Genomic DNA, 25,126 nt, shown 5'->3' on the forward strand with positions numbered 1-25,126 from the left:
TTTTACCTTATCACTGTCTTGAGTTGCATTCTATGCTTGGTATTGCCACTATTTTAGAGCTTTGATTGTTCCAACTGGTGGTTGGTGATTTCTCATCATGGTCTTTGTTTATGTTGCCCTCCTGACTCATCAAGGTGAATATCTTTCCCTTGTGTTTGTCTGTCATCTATGAATCCTCTTCCATGAAATGTCTCTTCTGTTTTTTTGGTAATATTTAATAGGTTTTTTTTTATTTTAATGTTGAATTTGGTGTATAAATTCTTTCAGTGATAAATTTGAGAATTCTTTATAGATTCTACATATAAGCCTCCGGGGACATGGAGGACAGGAGTGGGTCAGTCACCCAGGCAGGAGCGAGTGTATCATCCTTCAGGATGTCTTCCAGCTTGGACGCCGGGACGCTGTAGACCTGGGCACCCTCAGCTGCTGGCCCCAGGCTGCTGCTGAAGGCCAAGGTGCTGTCCGTGAGGTCCAGGCTGGTACGTGCCAGGTCTGCCTGGTGCTGCAGGAGGTCCTGGCTGCAGTCTTCAGTACCAGCTCTTGCTTGATGATACAGTTCACCAGATCTGGGGAGCAGAGACCTGTGGATGAAATGAGGGAGAGTCTGTGAGCCTGGGCCTGCGTCTGGAGTTCCTGGATTCTGAGTTGCAGGTGCCAGTTGGCATGCTCCAGCTTCTTCTGCTAGCTCTCCATCTCCTTATCATGCCGCTCTCACTGAACCTTCTGGAGGTAGTCCATGGATACCTTCAAGATGGTCTCCTTGTTCCAGTGCATGTCTGGATCATTTGACTTGGGAATCAAAGTACCTAGTTTTTAATTTTTTATTTTATTTTTTGAAGGCATGATTTAAAAGAGTATCATGTTTAAAAGGTTAATTATTTTCCTCATCTAAGTACATTTGCATTCAAAATTTTGATCCACATGGAAAACATGTGTATAAACTGAATAAATAAACTTTATCCTAAAGATTAGCCAGTTGTCCCAATTCTATTTGCACTATAATCAATCTTTTCTCTACTTAAAGACTATCTTTATGCATTGGGGCTCAGACAGAAAAGGAGCAACCTAAAAATGCATTTAAATAGAGGGGATTCAGAATCACGGACTAAGACAAGGGCAAAGGCAGAAAGAACATCTGGGGCTGGTTTGGGGACAGGGAACCAGGAGTGGGCTCCCCACTGGGGGTTGCATGGCTTAGGCCTGGCAGACACTGGAATTACTGAAGGGGTCACCTGGTCAGCATCAGAGACCACCTGCTCATAGGCAAGCATCAGGTCAGGTTGGCGCTGGAACTCATAGGGATGCCAGGATGATCCAGAGCTGACGGAGTTACACGGCCACTGGCAGAGGTGCCACCTCGCCAGAAGCAGGAAGAGGACCAGTTCCTTTCCCATCCCTCCAGCTCTTCAATGGGCAAAGGAGTCAGAGAATGTGGTCTGGGGGCCCCTGAGTTGGTTCCAAGTACCTAGTTCTTTCATGCGGTCGTTTATGTTAAATTTTCTTCATTCAATCAGGTTGTGATTGTCTTTCTTCTGCCTCTCTTTGGCCAGGGCTCTTGCTTCAGTCTGTGAGCTCCCGCTTGATGTTGGGGAGATTTGCAGGACAGGAGTTGCTGATCCTGAGGCTGGGGATGAGGGCTGGTGGAGGGTTGTGGTGGCAGGCCTTGGCTGCCATAAAGGTCGATCAAGTTTCCAGAGACAGGTAACGTGTTTGCCACTTGCAAGGTGGGGTCCATCAATCCCAGGATTTCCTCATTATAACTTGATTCCAGGCTAATGATGTCTTCGATGACATCATACATTTGCAGCATGAAGCCTGTGGGTGTGCATTCATGCTGGGGCACTCGCTCTCCACCAGTTTTGCTCTTCAAACTTATATAACCCCTCTTTATCACACTTAGAGTTAAGCGTGAACAGGGCCATGGGGCTGTTGGGCTCACTGCTCCCCAGCACCGGTGGCATAACACGGTCACCTGGCTGGTTTGGACATGACAAGCTCAGGATTTGGTTAGCATGTTTGTTTGCTAAAGTGGTAGAAATGTACTGTTTTACCTGCTACGACTCCGCTTGCTGTATGTGGTACTTGGTGGTGTTTTCAAGGTGGGTCTGCGCCTTAAGGACTTCCATGGGTACCTGGGTAGCAGAGGGAAGGGTTGTGGGTGCGTTGATATTGATGGTTGGTGTCTGGCTCATGGGCACTCTCTGCTGCAGGAACTGGGGCATCTGCAGCTTTTGCTGCTGCTATCTGTGCTCCTGCTCCTGCATCTGTTCACACAAATGCTGCTGGTGTAGCAAGATGCGTGATGTCATACTGGACAAGCTTATGCAAGGCTTGGAGGTCCCAGGATGCTCCGCAGAACTGCTGCTCTTCAGGGACTGACTTTTGAGTTATTAGTAGATTTTGGGCTCTTCATGGAACTCCTCCCTGACTTTGAAATCCATCAGGATCCCTAATTTCCACTGCATGGCTCCAGCTTGGCTCCAGCTTGTCTCCAGCTTTGAGGCCCCTCGCTGCTCCAAGCCAGGGCAGAATAGGGCGCCCAGGGAGGTGGTGGCTGGTCCAGCTGCACCCTGCGCAGCTCTGCACAGCCTGCATGGTGGAGTCCGCCCCTATGAGTTTTTTATTATGAATGGATGTTGAATTTTGTCAAATAATTCATGAATCAATTGATGTGGCCAGGTAGCTTTACTTCTTCAGATTTTTAGTAGACAGATCATATTATTTTTCATATATTGAAACTTTATATACCCAGGCTAAACTGCATTTAACCATTCTCTCTCTCTCTCTCTCTCTCTCTCTCTCTCTATATATATATATATATATATATATATATATATATATATATATATATTTGACTAATGAGAACAACTTAAAAGAAGAATAGTTTACTTTAGGTTCATGATTTAGTGGTTCTGTTCACAGTTGGTCGACTACATTGCTCTGGGCCTGAGGTGAGGCCTAGCATCATGGCAAAAGTGTAAGGCAGAGGAAAACTGCTCTCCTCATGGCAGCAAGGAAACAGAGAGGGGACAGGTTAAAAAGCTTCAGAGAAGTTGCACCCTTCCAGGGCACACTTCCAATGAACCATCTCCTGGAGCAAATTCCCACCTACCTACCTACAGTTACCACTCAGTTGTTGATTCAAAATAGGATGAAGTGATTTAGTGGCAGCTCTCATGATCTAATCATTCCACCTCAATATTCCTGCATCAACCTAGGAGTTTAGAGGATGCACCTCATATCCCAACAACTGAGTTCTACCCAGTTTCCCAGAAGCTCCTGTCCATTTCACAAGAAAAACATGCATTTAGTCCATTTACAAGAATCCCTATAATCTTAACAGCTCTAGAATTACCCAAAATTTTAATTCCATTATGTCATCTGAGACTCAGAAACAGACTTGAACTCCTGTAATGATCAAAAGCAAGCTACAAACATCTATTATATAGTGGCACAGGGTAAACACTCCCTTTCCAATAAGAAAGAACAGGAGAATAGAAAGAAGAAATAGGATCAAAACAAGACCTAAATCCAGTTGGGAAATGTTTTTTTGTTTTCTGTTTTGTTTGTTTGTTTGTTTGTTTTTTTCCCCCTAGCTCCATCTCTGGCAACTAGGGCTCATTGGTGAGATGTTCTCTCAGAAGGGCCTAGCCATTTGCCATGCTCATGGCCTGTCTCTTGGCCTGGTTTTCTCTACAGCCAAAAGTCTTCTTCTTCAGACATTTTTGGCATCTCTTAATTCCCAGGATGTCCATTTTAACTTTGAATTCACCTTCACAGCTTTGTGCATTGCCCTACCAAGAATTGTAGGGATTCTGTCCCTGGTGCCCTTTGCCTGACTTGCTGGCCTTTCTCTGAAATCTTAGTGGAAGATTCCATGGGGCCTCTAACTCCAACATCATGCCTTCCTGCAGTACCAGCACCACCATGTGGATGACACCAAACTTTGCTACCAGCTTAAAACCTAGCGGGGTCTTCTGGGACATAGGCTACAGCAGCTTCTGAGTACCTGGGTGGCTGAGCATGGCGAAACATATCCTGGAAAACAACTTTCTATACATCCCTGTGTAGGATTTGATACTTCTACACACTGGTGCTTGCAGTGGGCATGGTCTGGAAAATTCCTGAGATGCCCTTAAGCCATCTTTCCTATTGTCTGTGGGCATTAGCACTTGTGACACAAGTAATCCAAATGGATTAAAGGGACTCATGGAGTGTCACAAAAGAAATTTGCAGGGACTATGTTTCTGTTTGGTACAAGTGAGCATTATTTGGGAGGAAAAGGGAAATTGGTTTATAGCCTAGAATTGTAGTCTATGCTGCTTGAAGACTGAGTGATACTTGGCAAGCAGAAACAAAATAAATAGATATATTAACAGTAGGCTTTCTAATCTGTACATTCTTTATAAATTTCATGTGTCCATGTGAATATTCTCATTTACTAAGTGTATATGGGTGCACTCAGAAGTTGTTTGAGGATTAAAAAAAAAGACCATTTGGGAATACATTTTCCTCTATTATGAAAAGAATATATGACAAGGCTGAAAGCACACTAGACAGAATTCAAATCCTAGGTTTTAATTAAAATTCCACAAATATATGACTTTAATAAAGTAATTATGCTACTTCTTTGTTTCCACATCCATTTTCTCCATCATGTAGGCTATTATGATAGACTTTACTCCTCCTTTCTGGCTTATTTATCCTTTCTTTCATTTTCTTTCTGTATTGTCCTAGCTAAAACTCCAAGTGTGCTGTTGAATGTAAGTGGTAGGAGCAAGCATTCCTTTATTGCTGAAATAAAATTCTAAATAGTTTACCATTTTAAATGTGAAGTTTGCTGTAGATTTTATTTCTTTGTTTTGGAAACTCTCTACTAGCTTAATAGTATATATATATATATATATATATATATATATATATATATATATATATGCCTTTATTCTATTTATTTATTTTTATGTGTTGCTGAGGATCAAACCCAGGGCCTCACACATGCTAGGTGAGCACTCTACCACTGAGCCACAACCCCCTAATAGCATTTACTTCTGCTCCCAGTTTTTGAGAGGTTTTGTCTTTAAAGAAAATTGAATTTCAAAATATTCTTTGTTTGATACCTTTCATGTTATCATACAATTTTTATTCTTTATTTTGTTAACAGTGTGAATTTTATTGTTTGATTTCCAAATATTAAAACAAAATCAAACTATTAGGGTAAAATTAGCTGAGATATGGTTGTTATTCCTTTTCACATATTGCAAGAATTGATTTGCTAAGGTTTTGTTTGTAACTTGTGCATCAAAGTAATATTGATTACAATTTTCCTTCTTTTTTTTTGGTCTTAGTCACTCTTGCATTTTATCAAAGGTAAAATTCCTAAAAGTTTAGAAAAGGGCAGAAGGTTATTTCTTGTTTATTCTCTAGGAAAATTTGAGTAGGATTGAAAATATTTCTTCTTCAAATATTTCTAAATGTCAACTAGATTGTTCTTTGCCAGGAGAGTTCTTATTATGAAGACTATTTCTATAGGACATTAAAAACTATTCTTATTTTCTATTTCTTATTCATCAACATTCATAAGTTGTGTTTTTTATTTATTTCTCATAGCATCAGAAGTATCATTCTTCATAGTGTGATCCCTTGATATTATGACAGTATAGTGTATCTTCTATGGAAATATGCTTTATATTGGTAAATTGTGTTTACATATATTAAAAAATATTTCAATACATATTTGAATATGCATTCTGATAATTAATATTGGTTGTTAACTTGACCAGATTAAGGGACATTTAGAGAGAAGATAAAGAATACTTTGGGGTATATCTGTAAAAGTGTTTCTGAGTGGGCAAGTTCTATCTTAAATGTGGGTGTCATTGTCTGATAGGCTTGGGATCCTGATGGAATGAAAAAAAGAAAATGCAGAAAAGGAGGATGCTATCTCTCTTTCACACCAGACCCTTTTTTTCAACTGTTATCAGCCATGAATATCAGACTCCAGGTTCTTCAGCCTTTGAACAGACTTATGGTGGTGGCAATCCAGGAGGCTAAACTGGGGTTACATCATTGGCTTCTTTTTCATTCTGAGGCTTCCAGCTTCTTGGACTAAGCAGCTCTGATTTTCCTGGCTCTCCAGGCCTGAAGATGGCCATACATGGACGTATCTGCCTTTGTTTATGTGAAGCAATCTAATAAATCACCTGTTATATTATGCATATTCTGTTGGTTCCATTCCTCTCAAGAACTATTACAAATATGCATTCTGAAGTTCATGTATAGTTGATGTATTCTGAAGTCCATATGTAGTTCAGTCTGTATGTGAACTTGACCAACATACATAATCTCCTGCACAAATGTGGATTATATCTGCTTGTTTCATCAGTTACTGTGAGAAATTTATAAAAATCACCAATAATCAGTGATCATTTATTTTTGCATTTGTCAATTTTTGTTTTAGATAATTTGAAACTATGTGTGCTGTCAGTATAAATAAAACTAGGAGTTATTACATCTTATTTCTACACCCTGTTGGCAGCCAGGAAACAGAGAGATAGGGGATAGGGTAGGAATTAGAACCTTAGTCATTATGAAATAGTACTCTATTTCTTATAGCAATTTTTGCTGAAACATTACAAAGTATCTGATATTATTAGGTCTAAATTATCTTTCATTTTGTTATAGTAAATGTATCTTTGTTGTATTACATAAGGTTGGATATTTTTCCAATAAAATGTAACTTTTCAGAGGAGTTATTTAAATTGTTCAATTTTTGTAAATCATAATAATTTAAATGTGTCTATGTTTATGAACAGATTCAGACAAAAATGATATAATTGTAGATATAAAAAAGATTATAAATATTATCTACATTGAAAACTTAGTAGCAAAGTTATAATTAGCAGTTAGTGAAGAAAAAATACAAAAAGAGAAAAATATTTTCATCTCAAAAATTATAACAAAAATTGTGTTCCCTAATATTTCCTTCCTCCCTGGAAAAAGAGATAGAGAACTTCAACTAGCAGGTTTTGTACATTGACTTTTCAAAGCTATTAGTTCATTCTCCAAGTTCTGAGTTTTCCTTTGGCATTTTTTCCCTTTGGCATAATGAACTTTCTTCTACATTTCCTTTAGTATAATTCTCTAGAAGGAACTGTCCTGTTTTACTTTATATTCAATATTTTTCTTTTTCCTTCTAATTCTAAGAAGAAATCTTTCACTGGGTTGTTAGAGTTTTTTTTCATTTTTCACTTTAAAGACAATGTGCCAGTATTTTATTTCTTTTCTTTAATATTTATTTTTTAGGTGTAGATGGGCACAACACAATGCCTTTATTTTTATGTGGTGCCGACAATCAAACCCAGGTCCTGCCTGTGCTAGGCTAGTGCTCTACTGCTGAGCCACAATCTCAGCCCTGTGCCATTATTTTCTTGAAGTGGTTTGTCTCCTGCATACAATGTGTATTTTTTTTTAATTTTTTGGCTATTTTCAAGGTTTTTTCCCCTCTATGATTTTCAGTATTTTCAGAGTGTTGTGCCTAGCTTGTGTGCCTGTATCTGTCCATCTTTCTCTCTCTTCCCCTCACCCCTCCCCCCCCTCCACTTTGTGTCTCTCTGTGTGTGTGTGTCTGTGTGTGTGTGTGTGTGTGTGTGTGTGTTTGTGTGTGTGTGGTGTTTTACTCATAGGGGTTCACTCAGAATTATAAATATGTAGATTTTTTACCTCTAATGTAAGTAAGGATGTTTTTGCCCATTACTTTTGGAAACTTTTTGCTGTCAATTTTCCTCTTCCATTCCTTTGGAGACTGCATTTACCCACATGCCAGACCTTTTGATCCTGTCTGACAAGTCTATGAATATCAGTTTATTTTCTCAAAATGTTTTCAGTCTGTCATTTTGTCATTGGATAATGATTATCAATCCATCCCCATGGAGAAATTTCAGCCTACATTTGTTTACATAAGTAATGTTTAATTAGAGCTTATCCACAGACTTATTTACATATTTCTATGACTGCTTTCTCCCTTCAAAAGCAGAGTTCAGTTGTCTTAACTACAGAAACTTACAGTCTATAATGCCTCAAATATTCACTTTATGACCCCTTTTAGAAAAGTTTGATGATCCTGATCTCTCTTCAGGCTGTTGACATTTTTTCTTTACATCATTTCTTTTCTCTATTAAGCTTTTCCAGTGAATTTTTCAGATTTTGTAATTCTTTAGTTTCAATATATACATTTGTCCTTTAAAAATATTTTAGATATTTTTTTAATGTAAACCTGGTTTTTCACTCATTGCAAGCAAAATGTCCTTTACATTTGCATAGGAACAGTTTCAAGTCTTGACTGATAATTGCAACATTTAGTGCACCTCAGAGTTGTCATCTGCTGAATTTTCCCTTGAGAATGAGTAAGAATTTTGCTAATTTTTCTTATGTCAAGTAATTTTATATAATATCATGAACATTGTGAGTTTTATGTTCTGGATATTGTCATATTCTTCGATGATGCCTGTTTCACCATTTGCCTTACTTAGACTCAAACTGCAAACTCTGAGCTGCCTTTGATAGATGCAGTTTGACTCTTGCCTCAGTTCCTTAAGGTGTAGTTGTGATTTCTTTGTGCAGGGAGTGGGAGGGGTGATTATCCTATACTGTATGGTCAACCACATACTTGGGGAAAGTGTGAACAGTGAACACAGTCACTCCTTCAGTTAATGCTCCCAGGGGATTTGTTCCTACTTGGTGGCTATGGTCACCCTAGGATCTGTTCTTTACTCTCCTAGCCCCCAAAGAGAACTGTCTATTGGAACATTAGCTCCCCCACACTGTACAGGAACTAAAACCCATTCTCAGGTCATAACCCCCAAATGCAGAGCCCACCACCTACTGGTTCGTACTTGCAAAATGTTATTTCCCTTCAAAAGTCATTCCCCTTTTAAAACTCTCTGGTACTGTTTTGTTTTTTTTATTTTATACAGAACCTAAAGTCATTTTATGTGTTATTATTAAACTGTTAAGAGCTTATTACCATTCCATAATCCCAGACTCTACATACTTAATGCAAATTTTGACATCACAGAGTGGAAGCCTCTTATTCTATTTATTTGTCCTATTTAATTATTTTTATTAGCTTCTTTTAGATTGATCTCTGATAATGATTTTATTTTCCCTCAATTGACCAGCTCACTAAAATATCTTTTTATACTCATTTAAATTAGTTCAGAGATGCAAAATGCATCCATGGTTAGTAGTGTTTAAATATAAATTAGTGGTTTTATTTTTCCCTTTCTAGTAATACAAGAACTTTCAAACAATTCCTTTGTTCCCAATTGCTTTGTTTCTTACTTTTATGTTTAAATGTTTGTGTTTCAAGTCTACATATTTATGTTAGTATTTATAACATTGAAATTCAGATTTACCAAATAAATTTCCATTTTTCTTTATTTTTTGTAACTTTATACATCCCCAAATCTTTTAAAGATAATGTTGTTATTTAGTAATTTACCTTTTAACTGGAAAAAAATACTTTTTAGCATTTTCTTTAGGTTGAGTCTGCCAGTAACACCTTTGCCCAGTTTTCATTTGTCATAAAATTGTCTTTCTTCCACTTTTGAACTAAAACTATACTAGATTAGTTGTTGCATATGATTTTCTTTCAGGTCTTTGAAAATATTCCATTAACTTCTGTCTGCCACTTCACTATTGGCAATCCAAAAAGTTAATATGTTTTACTACTTTTAAAACAATATTCTTTTTATAATATCTCTCCCTTCACCTTTTTCTCTCCCTGCTCTCCCTTGCTTTTGTGTGTTAAGATTTTCTCATTGCTGTTTCTATTCGCAGTTTCCTAAAATGGGACTTTATCTATAATGGGAGGTTTTCCTATAATTCAGTTTAGATGTTATGGAGTTTCCAGAAAATGAACATTAAATTTTTCATCAGAGAAAATTCTCATTGATTGTTTCGACATTTTTGTTTTTCTAATCTTTCTGTTTTCTTCCATTCCAAGTAATAGGTTGTGGTGTCTCACTGTTTTGTTTTTTCTTACAATTCTACTTCATCATTCATCTTTTTGTCTCTCTGCATTTTATTCTGTTCATTTTCTTCCTAATGACTTTCCATTTTACAAACTCACTTGTTGACTCTGTCTAATTTGCTTTTAAATTCATTAATTGATTCCTGAATTTTGCTTAATTTTTTTCATTCTGGATATTATTTTTAATAGTTTCCACTGTACTTAACATAATTTTCTGTGTTTCATTGACTTCCTTAGATACACTAACATATTTATTTTAATGTCTGAATTTATTTACTTTATTACCTGGAATCTCTGTGGCTATTTTAGTCACAAACTGTAATTTTTTCAAAATTTTCTGAATCATCATTGCATATAAAATTTAAAAAATAATTGGGGTTCTAAGACAATATTTTATTCATTTATAAACAACTTATATTTGCAACATGTAATAGGTGGGTAGAAACAAAGTCTTAATCACCTTTAAATCAGTTTCAAGCAATGGGAACAGCTTAGTGGTACAGAGTTTGACTAGCATGTGTGAGGCCCTGAGTTCAATTCCTAGCAGTATAAAAAATAAAAAGAGAAAATTCAAGGGTTGAGAACATTTGAAGCTTGGCTTCATTCCTTGTGTCACACCAAGTTTCTTGCTTTATTCACCATGTCTAATTTGAATTCTCCAAAATTTTTATTTTGAGCCCTGAAGTAAACCTGCCAAGTTTATTCTTCCTGAATCAGAGGCACTGTATAGTTAAAATCAGAGATTTTAAATCCAGATTATGTGGTTAAAATTTATATGCCATTTTGAAGACTTGGGAAAATAGACAGTACACTTATTTCTTACACTTATTTCACAATTATTTTGCCATTTCTTTATTTGCGAAATGGCAAAATAATTGTGCCTAACATAGCATTTTTTGTGAAGATTAATCAAGCTATTATGCAAAAATCAGTTTAACACTTCTGTGACGCTAGTAATAATTATAATATTATCACTACTAGTAATGTCATCACTATTTTCTTATGGGTTTAAGACAAAACTTTAGAGTCACACTGGGTACTACCGGATCTCTGCACCACAACATTCAATTCATGGACATATGTTTCAAAATATAATCTAATTTACAAATTTTAACTATCTCCACCTCACTATCTTTTACCTCCCACCTGGACAATTGCAATGTGACCTCATTAAGTCTCCTGCTTCTATCCTTGCCCTGTAACTTTTTATTCTTTTTATTCACACTAGCTATCTCCTTGAAAATGTAAACCTGTCACTTTTAAACCTCCCCTTTACACCTACTAAGCTCATTTGACATGGGTCATGTAGTCTCCACCATATTTCCTCAACCACCTGCAACCTTATAGGGGGTCTTCAGGAGTCAAGGATCATTAAACTTGCTGTTCTTTTCCTGATAAAAGGAAAATAAGCTGTTTTTTCCTGAACTCACACCAAATAAACCTCTAATTCTCCAGACACAAACAATATATCCTACATTTAAACTCAATTCTGACACTACCAAGAGTTAATACAGACCCCACAGATCAGTGGCTCAGTCATACAAGCCTGTGCATCACTTCAGATGATACTCACAAGTAGCTGTCTCCAAGTTACCCACACTTTTGTTCAATTTACCTACACCTTGGAGTTTCCCATGACCAGCTCACTGTGTTCCATAATGTGCTGTCACATTTCACAGTAGGGGAACACTTGACTTACTGTTGCAAGTGTATTATAAAGAATACAACCCAAGAACAACCAAATGAAAGAGAAGCATAGAACACAGTGTGTCACTAGGTAGACATAGCTTTCACATCCTTTCTGAGCACTCTACCTTCCCAGCACTTCCATGTGCTCACAAACCCAGAAGTTCCTCCAAATCCTATCACTTAGTATTTAATGGAGTTTCCATTGTAAAGACACAATTAAATAAACTTACTGGCCATTGATGATTGTACTTAGTTTCTGGTCCATCTCTTCCCCAGAAATCAGGGGGTATGGCTGGAAGATCCAGCCCTCTAATTTCGTGGTTGTTCTGTCAACCAGCCCACATGCTAATCCATCTAAGGCCTTTCTATCACAAGATACCTATCTAGTTGCCATAAAGAGATACTATAACTTTGGAGAACCCAAGGACCTAGAAGCTCTTGTGTTAGAAACCAAGAATTAAGAGCAAACAAAAGATGCTACTATCAGCTCAATACTCAGAAAATTAGAAAGGTTTTAGCAGCACTGTGTCAGGAACTGGAAGCAAAGACTAATTATATATAATTCTTATTATACCTCACCCAATATATTCTTCCAAGACCATTACTGGATCTTCCCATTTCAGATATTCTGGTCTATACTTAAGTGGCCCCCTCACCTTGGTCACACTCCCACTTACTATGCTATCTGAGACACTTACATCCAAGTGTACCATATAATTTACTTGGTGACTACCTTGTCTCCTATTTTCTAATTGTTGATCTTTCCCCACTAGAAGATAATTTCTACCAAAGGGATGTTATAGTATATAGCATTTGTTCCTCTGGCTCCAATATCTAAAAGAGTGTTAATATGTATCAGGTTCTCAGTAAATGCATTTTAAATTAATAAAGGCCTAAAAGTAAGTTAGGTTCCATTTTTTTCTAAAATCATAAAATCTAGGTATTTCCATTTACATTTGAATAAGATGTATGAATGCAGTAGGTATTTGATACAAGGACACATAGTTGGTAAATAATGAATTTAAATTAATTACAAATATTAATTTGTCTGCCACCTACTCCAAGAAATATTTTGCTCTTGTGATTGAATGTTGTCTAAGATTTATATGTACAGAATTAAGCTTAGAACTACCAAAGTAAGGGTAAATATATATTCTAAAATCCATGGTAATTTATTCTAGTCACAAGAAAAAAAAATGAATTTATTTAATCAATATGTATGTATGTGTGTGGGTATATATATATATATATATATAGATATAGATATAGATATAGATATAGATATAGATATATAGATATTAAAGCTTTAAGCTCTTTGAAATATTAACTCAGCCCTCATAACAAACATGAACTTTAGTACTATTACCGTTCTATTTTACATATGAGGAAACTGAAGACTGATTCTTTTAAGTATCTTGCTCAGAGATTCCTAGGATGGGATCCCATGATGAAATATACTACAAGAGTACATAAAAGAAGAGCCAAGAAACATGTTCACAAACACATGATATATCACAGATGGCACAGCAGATCAGTATATAAAGCAATGTTTTTTGGTAGGGGGCCAATATTGGGGACTGAACACATGGGTGCTGTACCACTGAGTTAAATTCCCAGGCCTTTTTTTTCAGACAAGATCCAACTAAATTGCCCTGGCTCACCTTGAACTTACAAATATCCACCTCAGCCTTGAAATCTCACTGGGAATACAGGTGTGCACCACCACACCTGGCCAAAGGTTTTCTTTTCAGTAAATGCTGCTAGAGCAACTGGTCATCTCTATGGAGGAAAAATGAAACAGACCTCTACTTCCACTAAATAAAAATTGACACTAAGTGGAATAAGATCAAAAAAGCACAAACCATAAACAAGAAATATTGATAAATTTTAGCATTTTAAAATCTTCATTCAAGAAACTATCTTTTTAAAAAAAGAAAAAAAAACATAAATTAGAATATATTTGAAGCTTACATAAAACAACAAAGTAGTAAAAAAAAAACACATGCATGGACAACTCCTGTACCTAAATTGATGAGGGGGAAAAAAGATATATGATCTAATAGAAAATGGGCAAAAGACCTGAAGGCTTACTTCACAAAAAGAGGAAATACAAAAGATTCTCAAAGTCATGAGTAAACAGAGAAATGCAAATGAAAACCACAATAAGATACCATTCATTAAATACCCTTGAGATTGACAAAAAAATAAAAATAAAAACTCTACAATAGCAAGTGGGTGGTGAAGATATAGAGCAACAGGAACTCATACTCTTCATGATAGTGAAAATTGGTACAACCACTTTGGAAAACAGTTGGTAACATCTAGTACTACTGAAGATAGGAATTGTCTGTGTCTCAGCAATTTCACTCCTAGATTCATCATCCATTTTAAAAATACAAGTAGCTGTATACCAGGACACATACACAAAAATGTTTATATCTACACTGTAACAGTCCAAAGCTCCAAAATTGGTCATCTGTTACTGAATACGTAACTTGTGGCATGATCATAAAATGGACTTCAATACAGCAAAGAAGATAAAGCACACTCAATTTAGGAATCTCACACACATTTAAAAAATGAAGCAAAACTCAAAAGAATACACAATAAAAACATAAGACCAGTAGTTTACAAGTTCAAATAAGTTTAGGAAGGCATACACATGTGGTAGAAGTATAAATATAAATAAGGAAATTACCCCAAAGTCAAGAGGATGGTTATTTATGTGGAGATGATGGATATGACTAGAAAAGGACATGGGTGGTGTCAACATTACTAGTAATAATCTACTTCTTTCCTGAGTGAAGGTTATAACACTGTTTGCTTTATAGCTGTTACTGTGCATGTTTTTATACACTTTTTGAATGTGTACTTTAAAATAATAATAGGAATACAAGGGATCTTTGTTATGAAAATATTTGTTATCCAGCTAGGTGCAATGGCACATGCCTACAATCCTAGAAGCCAGGGAGGCTGAGGCAGGAGGATGACAAGTTAGCAAATTTGCAAGGTTCTGTCTCAAAATAAAAAGCAAAACATTTGGGGTGTGGGTCTGTGGTAAATCTCCTCTGGGTGCAATTCCCAGTACTAGAGCAATTTTTCTGATTCCAATGCCAGCAACTCTAAGGTTGCTTAGGGAGAAAAATTCATCATGAAAGGACATTTACTAATGTGCTGATCACTAAATGCTAATCACACAAAACTTCTCAATTTGATTAACAACAGCAGTTTCTCTTGCTTGTTGTAAGAATCCATAATACGAATACATTTGCAAGTTCATTCCTTCAACAAATATTTACCACCTTCTAAGGCTTGTCAAAGACTGTTCTCAGGGTACCAACAAGGTCCAAAGTAAAAGGCCAGACAGAGAACCTGAGAACTTTCATTTTCACCCCCATTTGGCCTTGGCCTTCTTACTCTCCTACCAAGTTTTACACACCTAGAACCTAAAAGCAGCATTCCAAGGCTCACATCAAGTCATTATCAAAACCATCCCACTAGGGAGGAATCATCCCTTGGATTCATTTGATAAAATCAGGGTTTCCTACTTTTAAGTAGGCAGAGATCCCCTTATCAAGAGCTCTCAGTCAAGGCACTAGTTTTAACAATGGTGATGATTTTTACACTGCCCAAAGTGGGGTCAAAAACTTTCAAGGATTGCTTTGCCTGAGACCCAGAGACCAGAGGCTTGTGATATTTTAGAAATTATATACTAGATTTTGCATGTACTGTAGTTTTTCTCAGGTTAAAGTCCATACCTTCATGGGATTCTCAAAGTTGTTCAACCAAAAAGAATAGCTGTGATTAAGAACAGCTCCCAACAGTTGAATAGTCCAGCATTTGAGGGACAAGCCCATGTAGTCACTGCTAGGTTATCTGAATTGAAACCCAGCTGTCCTGACCCCTAGGCCTGTGCTCTCAATGCCCAATACTTACTCTTAGTTCTTTGAAGGCTTCACCTAGAATGGAGAACTGGTGGCCCTGGTGAGCCTCAATGACCAGACACAGGAAACAGATAAGCTGCCTATCTTTCTAGCAATTGGGGCTCAAATCAAGCTCCTGATCTGGACACTTTCTCTGGACCACTGTCTGCTTCCTATTCCATTTCTGGGTGAAATTTGCTTTCTGCCTTGGTGGCATCTCCTCCCTTCTCAGATTCTCTTTGGTTGTCCTCCTCTACCTCTTTTTCTTGTGCATCTTCCATTTCCTTCTCAGGGACCTCTTCACTCTCTTCATTGCTCTTGTCCTCACTCTCTTCCTCAGCCTCACTCTCATCCTCTGAGTCACTGTCCTCCTCCTACTTGCTTGCTACCTTCCCCTCCTGCTCCACCTTGGCCTGACCTCTTTTTCTAGGCCCCTCCCTGTTGACTGCCAAGGTCCAGGTCTGGGTGTCATAAATGTGCTCAGCCAGCTAGTGACCTAGGAAGTTCTGCCTGTGCCTTTGGAATTGTGGTGGCAGTAGCAGAAGCTACTTTCTCTGTATCCTTCCTTGCCCCAGAGCCTTCGCTGGATGGTACTCATCATGTGCTGTCATGGGGCAGATCCTACAAGGCCACACCCAATCTGGAGGCCAGGAGAGTGCTGTTCCACAGTGGCTACAGGATTCTAGCTTCCCCTCTCTTGGTGCTGGATCCCCTCAGCAGGAGTCATCACCATGAGGGGCCATGTGGGTTCCAGAGCAGGACCTAGGGCCTCCCTAAGGCCTCCGCCTGCTTCCTGGGCACTGTGTGTGTGTGTCTGTGTGTGTGTGTGTTTGTGTATTTTGCAGGGATTGGAGCCAAGGCCTTTTTCATGCAAAGCATGTACTCCAATAGTGAGCCACACCCAACCCTCTTTATACCTTTTTCATCTCAGCATAATGTTTAGGAGACTTAGCTGGAGTTCTGTGTATGAGTAGTTTATATGATCATGGTCCAATGTACAATTGTATCTAAAATACATCCCTGACATGTCTGATTGTCCTCCAGGAGGAAAGGCTAGGTGCAGTTGGTCAGTCGACCTTTTCCTTTCTTGGTTCATTTTGGTCGAGGCATGCTCTCCCAATCTCTCTCGTAGGTCAGGAGGGAATGGGGGGGGCTAAAACCCAGACACTGGGGGCTCCTCTGGATGCTGGGTTGCAGCCTTTCTCCCAGCCACTATGAGAGGAAGCCCAAGCAGTTGCATCTGAACAGCCAAGGGTTGCAGAAGAGGGGGTCAAGGCTTCAAGTGAAATGAGGAAAGGAGGGCATGTGAGAGGGAGCAGCAGATTGTCAGGGGAAGGTACAGCAGCAGAACATCCTAGTTTCCCCACCAACATGGGAAGCATGTTCATGTTGTAACCATCTCCCTTCCTGCAGTGAGTTATTTGTCAGTATTTTATTTGCCTCACATTTTAGAAGCTAAATAAAAAGAAATGGAGATCATTATTCATGAATCAATTCAATATTGTTCTCAAAGTTAGATAATATATTTGTACTGATAACCCTAAGTCAGCCAGGAATTCTGGGAGCATGATTCTCTCGTCTGTTGTTCAAATTGCTGCATTGAGAAGATTGAGCAGCTGCTTGACCATCTGGGTGTGTTCCTACCTCTCAGCATCCTTGCAGGTGACAGGTTTCCTCATTATACAGGTGAGCCCTCAGGGTTAATTGACATCATTTTCCAAGGGTGTGGCTAGTGCAATCAAACTTCAGACCCCATTCTCTGCTTTGCTTCTTACAGCAAAATAACTTGTGATGAGCCAAACCTGTAAACATTAAATAAGAAACATAGAGAAAGGTTTTAATAATATGCTGATACAAAATCCAGAACCAAGAAAGTGATATTTGAATATATAACATTAAAACACACTTGTATTCCTCATCATAGTTCTGCAAGGTATGAATAAATATCATATTTAAAGTACATGGTGTGTAGCAAATGCTAATAATTTATGCCTGCTGTTTTTTTTTTTGTTGTTGTTGTTGTTGTTGCTTTTTTTTTTGTCACTGAAAATGAATTTGATTGTTGGATGTGTCAGGAGCTGATCAGAAGTTTTATACATAAAATATAGTGAAATAGTCTTTCTCCTGCAGAAATAAAGACTCTTAATACTGTGTAAGAGCACAATAAACTAAGAACAATAGCTTCCAGAGTAACATTTTAAATAAAACCACTTTTGTAAGCCACGCAATTGACTCTTGGCCATTCAAGGAAACAGGATTTACAGATATATTTCACAATGCATTATTTGAACTTTCATTCAGATATTGCCTTTGTGAAATATCTAAATAAACCTAGAAGGTAATGAAAAGGCTGAAATCCTTTTCCAGTTATTCTACATAGAAAGATCAGCCCCTCTGTACCAAAAACAAATTGCCTGGATTTTTTTTTCTTCATTCATGTGGCACTTCCTGATGCCCACTAGAGGGCAGCAGGCAGGGCCCGAAGCTGAGCTATGAAGCTCTGCCACCAGGAACCAGGGTATTTTGAGAGTCTTGTGAGAATGAACAAGTCCTATAACAAGAATAACTCAAGTATCAATAGACGAGATAATTGGGAAACTTTTTTGGAAAATTGTTTCACCTTGTCAATGAAATGATGTTTGGATCTTCAGTGGCATCTTTTTTAAAATTTAAAACCTTGTTTTCCTTGATAGTTGGGGTTGTGTTGTTCTTTCCCCTTTTTGTTATATAAATTTATGGCTTTTGCATGTATTCATAAGTAGAAGAAACTCCACTGGCTGCTGGACTGCAGGCATTATCTATGAATTCAAGGAGGCATGCCAGAGGTTTTCAAGATATCCTGGTGAATACCAGGCAGAACTTGGAGCATGTTAGAAATTCAAAATTAGGTTTGCTGGCTTGTGGTCATTGCATTTTATAAAACTTTTCATTTTACACTCTTGATTACCAATAACCTGTGTTTAAGAGATTCCATACAGCTTCCCACTGTCACTCTAAGTAGAGATACTTCATTCTGACTGTCTTGTAAAGACATTCACTTTTGCAGAAACAACAATTCATCATAGAGTTTGGGTGAAATATTTTTTTTTTCCTTTACAGCCCTAAAATAGAATGACCAAGTCTTTTGTTGTACTGAGCTTTAAAAAAAAAAAAAAAAACAGTTAAACATTGTTATTACAGTGGCTTATTTTTACTTTTGGTGGTTGTAGAGCTTTAGTTTGTGTTTTGACTTGTGAAATACTTTAAACTTATCATAGTTAAATTCTCTAAATTTATACTTACATCAATTCTCACCAAATTGATAGGCATTCTGGAGATCGTGTATATAACTGTGCATTTCCTGCTGGGTGTGGAGGTACATACCTGTAATCCCAGTGGCTCAGGATGCTGAGGCAGCAGAATTGTGAGTTCAAAGCCAGCCTCAGCAAAAGTGAGAAGTCAAACAACTCAGTGATAACCTTTCTTTAAATAAAATACAAAACAGGGCTGTTTGAGTGGCCCTGAGTTCAACCCCCCTCCTCCAAAAAAAAAGTTTATTTACTGTTTATCTCCCTGTTTTACCTAACTTTGGTTCTCAATATTATAATGGTCAGATTATTTGGGGTCTAATCAGTCACTTTGTCTCATTTTTGACACATGCTTCATTTTTTTTCAGGTTCATAAGACAAAGAAATAAACCTGGTAATGAACCATTCCTGAGTGACATGTCCCCAGGACTGGGTGGATACACAGCTGAGTTCTATACGACCTTTAAAGAAGAACTCATATCAATACTCTTGAACTTATTTCAGGTAATGAAAAAGAGGCAGCACTTCCAAACTCATTCTATGAGGCCAATATCCCCCTGATTCCAAAACCATGCAAAGGCATATCAAAAAAAGAAAACTTCAGACCAATATCTCTAAAAAAAAATAGATGCAAAAATTTTCAATATAATTCTGGCAGATCAAATTAAAAACATATCAAAAAGATTGTGCACCATGATAAGTGGGATTCACCCCAGGAATGCAAGGTTTGTTCAACATACAGAAATCAATAAATGTAAATCACCAAATCAATTGACTTAAAGATAAGAATCATATGACCATCTCAATAGACACAGAAAAAGCATTTGACAAAATACAGCACCCCTTTATTTTCAAAACTGTAGAAAAACTACAGATAACAGGAGCATATCTCAACATCATAAATACTATCTATGCTAAGCCCCAGGCCAACATCATTCTAAATGAAGAACAATTGAAAGCATTTCCTCTAAAACCTGGAAGAAGACAGGTTTATTTCACAGTATTTATAACTTCTACTTAACATGTTCTTGAGACATTGGACAGAGCAATTAGACAGAAAAAAGAAATTAAAGGGACACACATAGGAAAAGAAGAATCCAAAATGGCACTATTTGCTGATGATATGATTCTATCTAGAGACCATAAAATTCCCTCAGAAGACTTCTAGAACAAGTAAATGAATTCAGCAAAGTAGCAGGATATAAAATCAACACCCATAAATCAAAGGCACTTCTGTATATCAGTGACAAAATCTCAAAAAGGAAACAAAGAAACATTATTTACAATAGACCCCCCCAAATAAAATGCTTGGGAATCAACTTTAAAAAAGAGGTAAAAGATACTGAGAATTACAGAACCCTAAAAAAGAAGTCAAAGAAGACCTTAGAAGATAGAAAAATCCACCTTGCGCATGGATCAGCAAATTACTATTATCAAAATGACCATACTACTAAAAGCACTATACAGATTTATTGCAATTTACATGAAAATTCAAATGACATTCCTCAAAGAAATAGAAAAAGCAGTTATGAAATTCATCTGGATAAACAAGAGACCCAGAATAGCTAAAGCTTAGCAGAAAGAGTGAAGCATGAAGCAGGTGGCATCACTATACCACACTTTAAACTATACTAAAGGAAAGAAAAAGAGTGGAGTATTGGCACCAAAACAGACTGGTTGACGAATAATACAGAATAGAGGACAAAGAGACTAACCCACAAAATTACAATTATCTTAAATTAGACAAAGTTGCCCAAAACCTGCATTGGAGAAGAGAAAGCCTCTTCAATAAATGGTGCTGGGAAAACTGAAAATCCATATGCAACAAAATGAAATTAAACCCCTATCTCTCAACCATGAACAAAACTCAGCTCAAAGTGGATCAAGGAACTAGGATAAAACCAGAGACCCTGCATCTAAAAGAAGAAAAGTAGGCCCTAATCTTCACCATGTGTGATTAGGCTCTAACTCCCTTAATAAGACTCCTTTGACACAAGAATTAAAATCAAAACCAATAAATGAGATGTACTCAACCTAAAAAGTTTCTTCTCAGAAAAAGAAATAATCTGTGAGGTGAATAGAAAGACTACATCCTGGGAGCAAATATTTACTCCTCACACATCAGATAGAGAACTAATATTTAGGGCATATAAAGAACTCAAAAAGCTAAATGCCAAAACAAAACAAAACAAAAACAAATAACCCCAGTCAATAAATGGGCCAATGACCTGAATAGACACTTCTCAGAAGATGATATACTATCAATCAACAAATACATGAAAAAATGTTTGACATCTCTAGCAATTAGAGAAATGCAAATCAATACTACTCTAAGATTTCATCTCACTCCAGTCAAAATGGCAGTTCTTATAGAAGACAAACAACAATAAGTGTCGGTGAGAATGTGAGAAAAAAGGTACACTCATACACTGCTGTTGAGACTACAAATTGGCGCAGCCAATATGGAAAGCAGTATGGAGATTTCTTGGAAAATTGGAAATGGAACCACCATTTGACCCAGATATCCCTCTCCTTGGTCTATACTCACCTCTGTAGAATGATGACTTAGAAGCATCATACTACAGAGACACAGCCACATCAATGTTTATAGCAGTGAAATTCACAATAGATAAACTGTGGAACCAACCTAGATGCACTTCAATAGATGAATGGATAAAAAATTGGCATATATACACAATGGAATATTAATCAGTAATAAAAGAAAATAAAATCATGGCATTTGCCATAAATGGATGGAGTTAGAGAAGATAATGCTAAGTAAAGTTAGTCAATCACAAAAAAAAATACCAAATATTTTCTCTGATATAAGGAGGCTGATTTACAGTGGGGCAGGGAGAGGGAGCATGGGAGGAATAGACAAGCTCTAGATAGGGCAAGGGGTGGGAGGAGAAGGGAGGAAATGAATGTGGAATGTGATGGACATTGTAATGCATTCCACTCTCATATGTAAATTTTTTAAATAAATTTTTAAAGGCTGGGGATATGGTTCAGTGGTTAAGTACCCCTGCGTTCCAATCCCTGGTACCCTCCAATAAATAAATAAGTGTGAAGAAATAAAACACACACACACACACACACACACACACACACACACACACACACATATATATATAGCTGACCTTGGGAGGCTTATGTAAGTGATTGAAGTGATTGATGAGTGTTCCCAGACAGGTGGGTATCCTGAAGAGGGAAGGCTGAATAATATAGAATTCATTATGTTATCCATGAAAATTATGTTCAGGTATTTCCCGGTATGTCATTAGAAGGACAAATCCCCTAGTTGAGGGGCTAGTTGGTTTTGATGTTGTAGAAATGCTCAAAGCAATAATACACATCAAGTAAAATTATACTTATCAGATAAAATACTGGTTTCATGCTATATAGAAAAGTAGGATATTCAACTTAATTAAAACATGATAGCAACTATGACCTAAAATGAAACTTAGAACTGCAAAAAATTATATAATAAATTTCCAGTAATGGGTGTAGGGGATTTTAAGTGTTTTACAATTATCATGCACATATTTAAAATGAGAATGTTTTAATACAAAAGTTACTTATGATTATGCTAAAAATATGAGCTGTATGTTGCTTTAGAGAAGTGATTTCTATGTAACTGTCCTAAACAGCAGGAAACAGATCCTGAAACTTAGCATCAGAATCTAAAACCCTGAAAGAAACAGTCCAGAGCTCTATGAAAAACACAGGGAGGTTTAAGTTAGTTGATCACTCACATCTCTTGTGCTAAGAAACCAGTGTCAATGAGCTGGAAATGATGAAAGTATAGACACACAGGGAACACTTGGGGTTCATGGAGAAATTGCAGTAACTCTTAGAGAAAGCCCTCATATCTCAAAGAAATTCAGTTTTGTGAGGCAGATGAGCCACATGTCTGTGGTTTGAAAAATCTCTGGAACAGGAACTATGTGAGAATATGTTTGGCTATTCCCCAACCCACCTCCCTAGGACCATGCTGAAACAATAATGTGGGTGAGTACTCCTATCTTGGTATAACTTTCTATGAAGGAGTTTCTCAAACTCAAAGGAATTTTTTTTCCTGATGGACCCAGAAGAAGAAAATCACAGACAGAACTTGAAAATTGGTGCCCAGCCAGAAGTAAGCATCTCTAAATTTGATTGTCAGTAACTTGGTTGTTGACATTGTTAACTACTAAGAAATAGCTCAGTTGGTTCAGTTAATATAAGAGAGAGAACCATCCTCAAATTCCAGAGTCTGGAGAGCCATTAGCAGCAGCCATCACCCAGAGGCCCCTAATGAGAATAATTCTTAGATCATTGGCATATATAGAAGCCTTGGGAGTGCAGCCTCTGAGATAAGCTGGAGCCCTGCTTAGCCCCAGCAGAAGGCTCCTGCGGCTCTTCTCTGGGGGATGTGCCTCAATACCATAAGCCATTCGTGTAGCATAATGAGGCACAGGGGAAGGACAGCAGGTCAGGCTGCAGTGCAGACGAGGGAGGCTGAAGGGCACTGGGGAATGTGGGTGCCAGCCTCACAGCAGCTGGGCTGTCTTCCGTGTGGGAGTTAATTGGGGTTGCTGAACTACTACGGGGTACAGCACTGGAGAATAACACCCACCAGCCCAACCACAGTAATAAGCTCTGACACATATCACATCTCACCCTGCAGCTAATTAAATACTCCACAGCTTCTTCAGCAGGAGCCCAGGAAGCCCTGAGCTGAGGAGGAGAGAAGCAGGAAACCTGGGACCCAGTCCTGGCTTAGCAAGATTCCCAGCATGACCCGGGGAACGTCAACCTGACTCTCTGGGCTCCTGCCTACTCTACCATGGGCAGGGAGAAGATCACAAGTGAGGTTGCTTTAAGCTTCGGGGGTCTCATGTGCTAGGCAGGACACTGTCAGTTAATGTCACTGACAGTAACTAAGGCACATTCCTCATCAATGGGAATCCATGGCAAGGACTAAATACAAGACAGCTTACGCCTCAGCAAACTCTCAGCACATCACTGAGCTAGATAGGTAGGGGTTTCCTCACAGAGTTTTCAAATGACAGGGAAGACAACTAATGAGTGACAGCAACAGAATGGAAGTCCCACATCCTTAGGGAACTACCAGGAGTCCATGGAGGGTCCGTTACAGGGGCTGGTGATTTGCCTCAGGTGTCATTCACACAGGTGTGCTACTGAGACCTCTGGCCCTCTTTACTTTGCCAAAGCAGAGGGAGGTGAGAGCCTCACTGGGCAGTAGTAACAGTCCCCTGGGGCTTTCTTGGCAGTAGAAGAAGGTGGTAGAACACAGTTCCTTTGTACAGTGCTGAACCCTGAGCTGCGTGATGATTGCACAACCGTGCCCAAGGGCATCTCCAAAACACACATAAGTCTGAGCAAGACACTTAAGGTCTTAGGTGTTGAGCAAACTCCCCGAAGCCCTTGACCCCACCAGCAGCTGTGGGGCTGTTGTCAGGGCCAAGAGACCAATCCTTCCCTCTGGGCCTCTCCTTGTCTACCTGTAAGGGGAATAGGTTGAACCAATTCCTGTTCCTTAGCTCAAAACTATTTATGAGCCATCAAAACTTTTTCTCTTCCTTTCTCTGCCAAAAGCCAAAGACATGGCATGAGTTGATGAGTTTCAAAGATGTCTCATAAAATTAAATTAACAGTGTCAGGAATCTTTACTGACCTCTGAAGTCAAATTCTTCAAGGCCAACTGGCTGGGCACAGCTGTTTAATAATGCACCCCCCCACCACTAATCTCACATTCCTTTGTAGTTAATAGGGCCATCCCATAACTCATCCCAGGAGAGAGGGGAGAGAATGGCCAGTGTCTGTGCTTTCTGCAGAGGCTGGTTCATAAAGGATATTTATACATTCCCTTTAACCTGACATTGCACGAGATCTATTATCAGTTAATTAAACTGTAACAGTTTTATACATTGATGTCTGGTGGTGATCAGAATCTAAATTTACAGATCCATGAGGTCGCATTGACTCGCATAATGAAACTAAATAATATTCACTTAAAAGAACATTAAACTGTGCAGAACCATCATGAGCAGTCAATAAAGGCTTCACGTGAAACAGAATTTAAAGGGATGGTATTTCCTACTTTACTCCCTTGAGAAACACATGCTTTCAAAAGTTATTTCCTACCCCTGAATTCCCTGCCACTGGAATGGTTTTGACAATTTTCTGATTTG

The 25,126-nt window shown here is 38.0% G+C and overlaps 1 pseudogene; it reads right to left on the reverse strand.

Annotated features, from left to right (window-relative positions):
• Positions 1 to 295: 295 nt before the first annotated feature.
• On the reverse strand, positions 296 to 2,465 carry LOC143640809 (microphthalmia-associated transcription factor pseudogene; annotated as a pseudogene).
• Positions 2,466 to 25,126: the final 22,661 nt, after the last annotated feature.

Source organism: Callospermophilus lateralis, unplaced genomic scaffold, assembly GCF_048772815.1.
Source record: "Callospermophilus lateralis isolate mCalLat2 unplaced genomic scaffold, mCalLat2.hap1 Scaffold_63, whole genome shotgun sequence".
NCBI lineage: Eukaryota > Metazoa > Chordata > Mammalia > Rodentia > Sciuridae > Callospermophilus > Callospermophilus lateralis.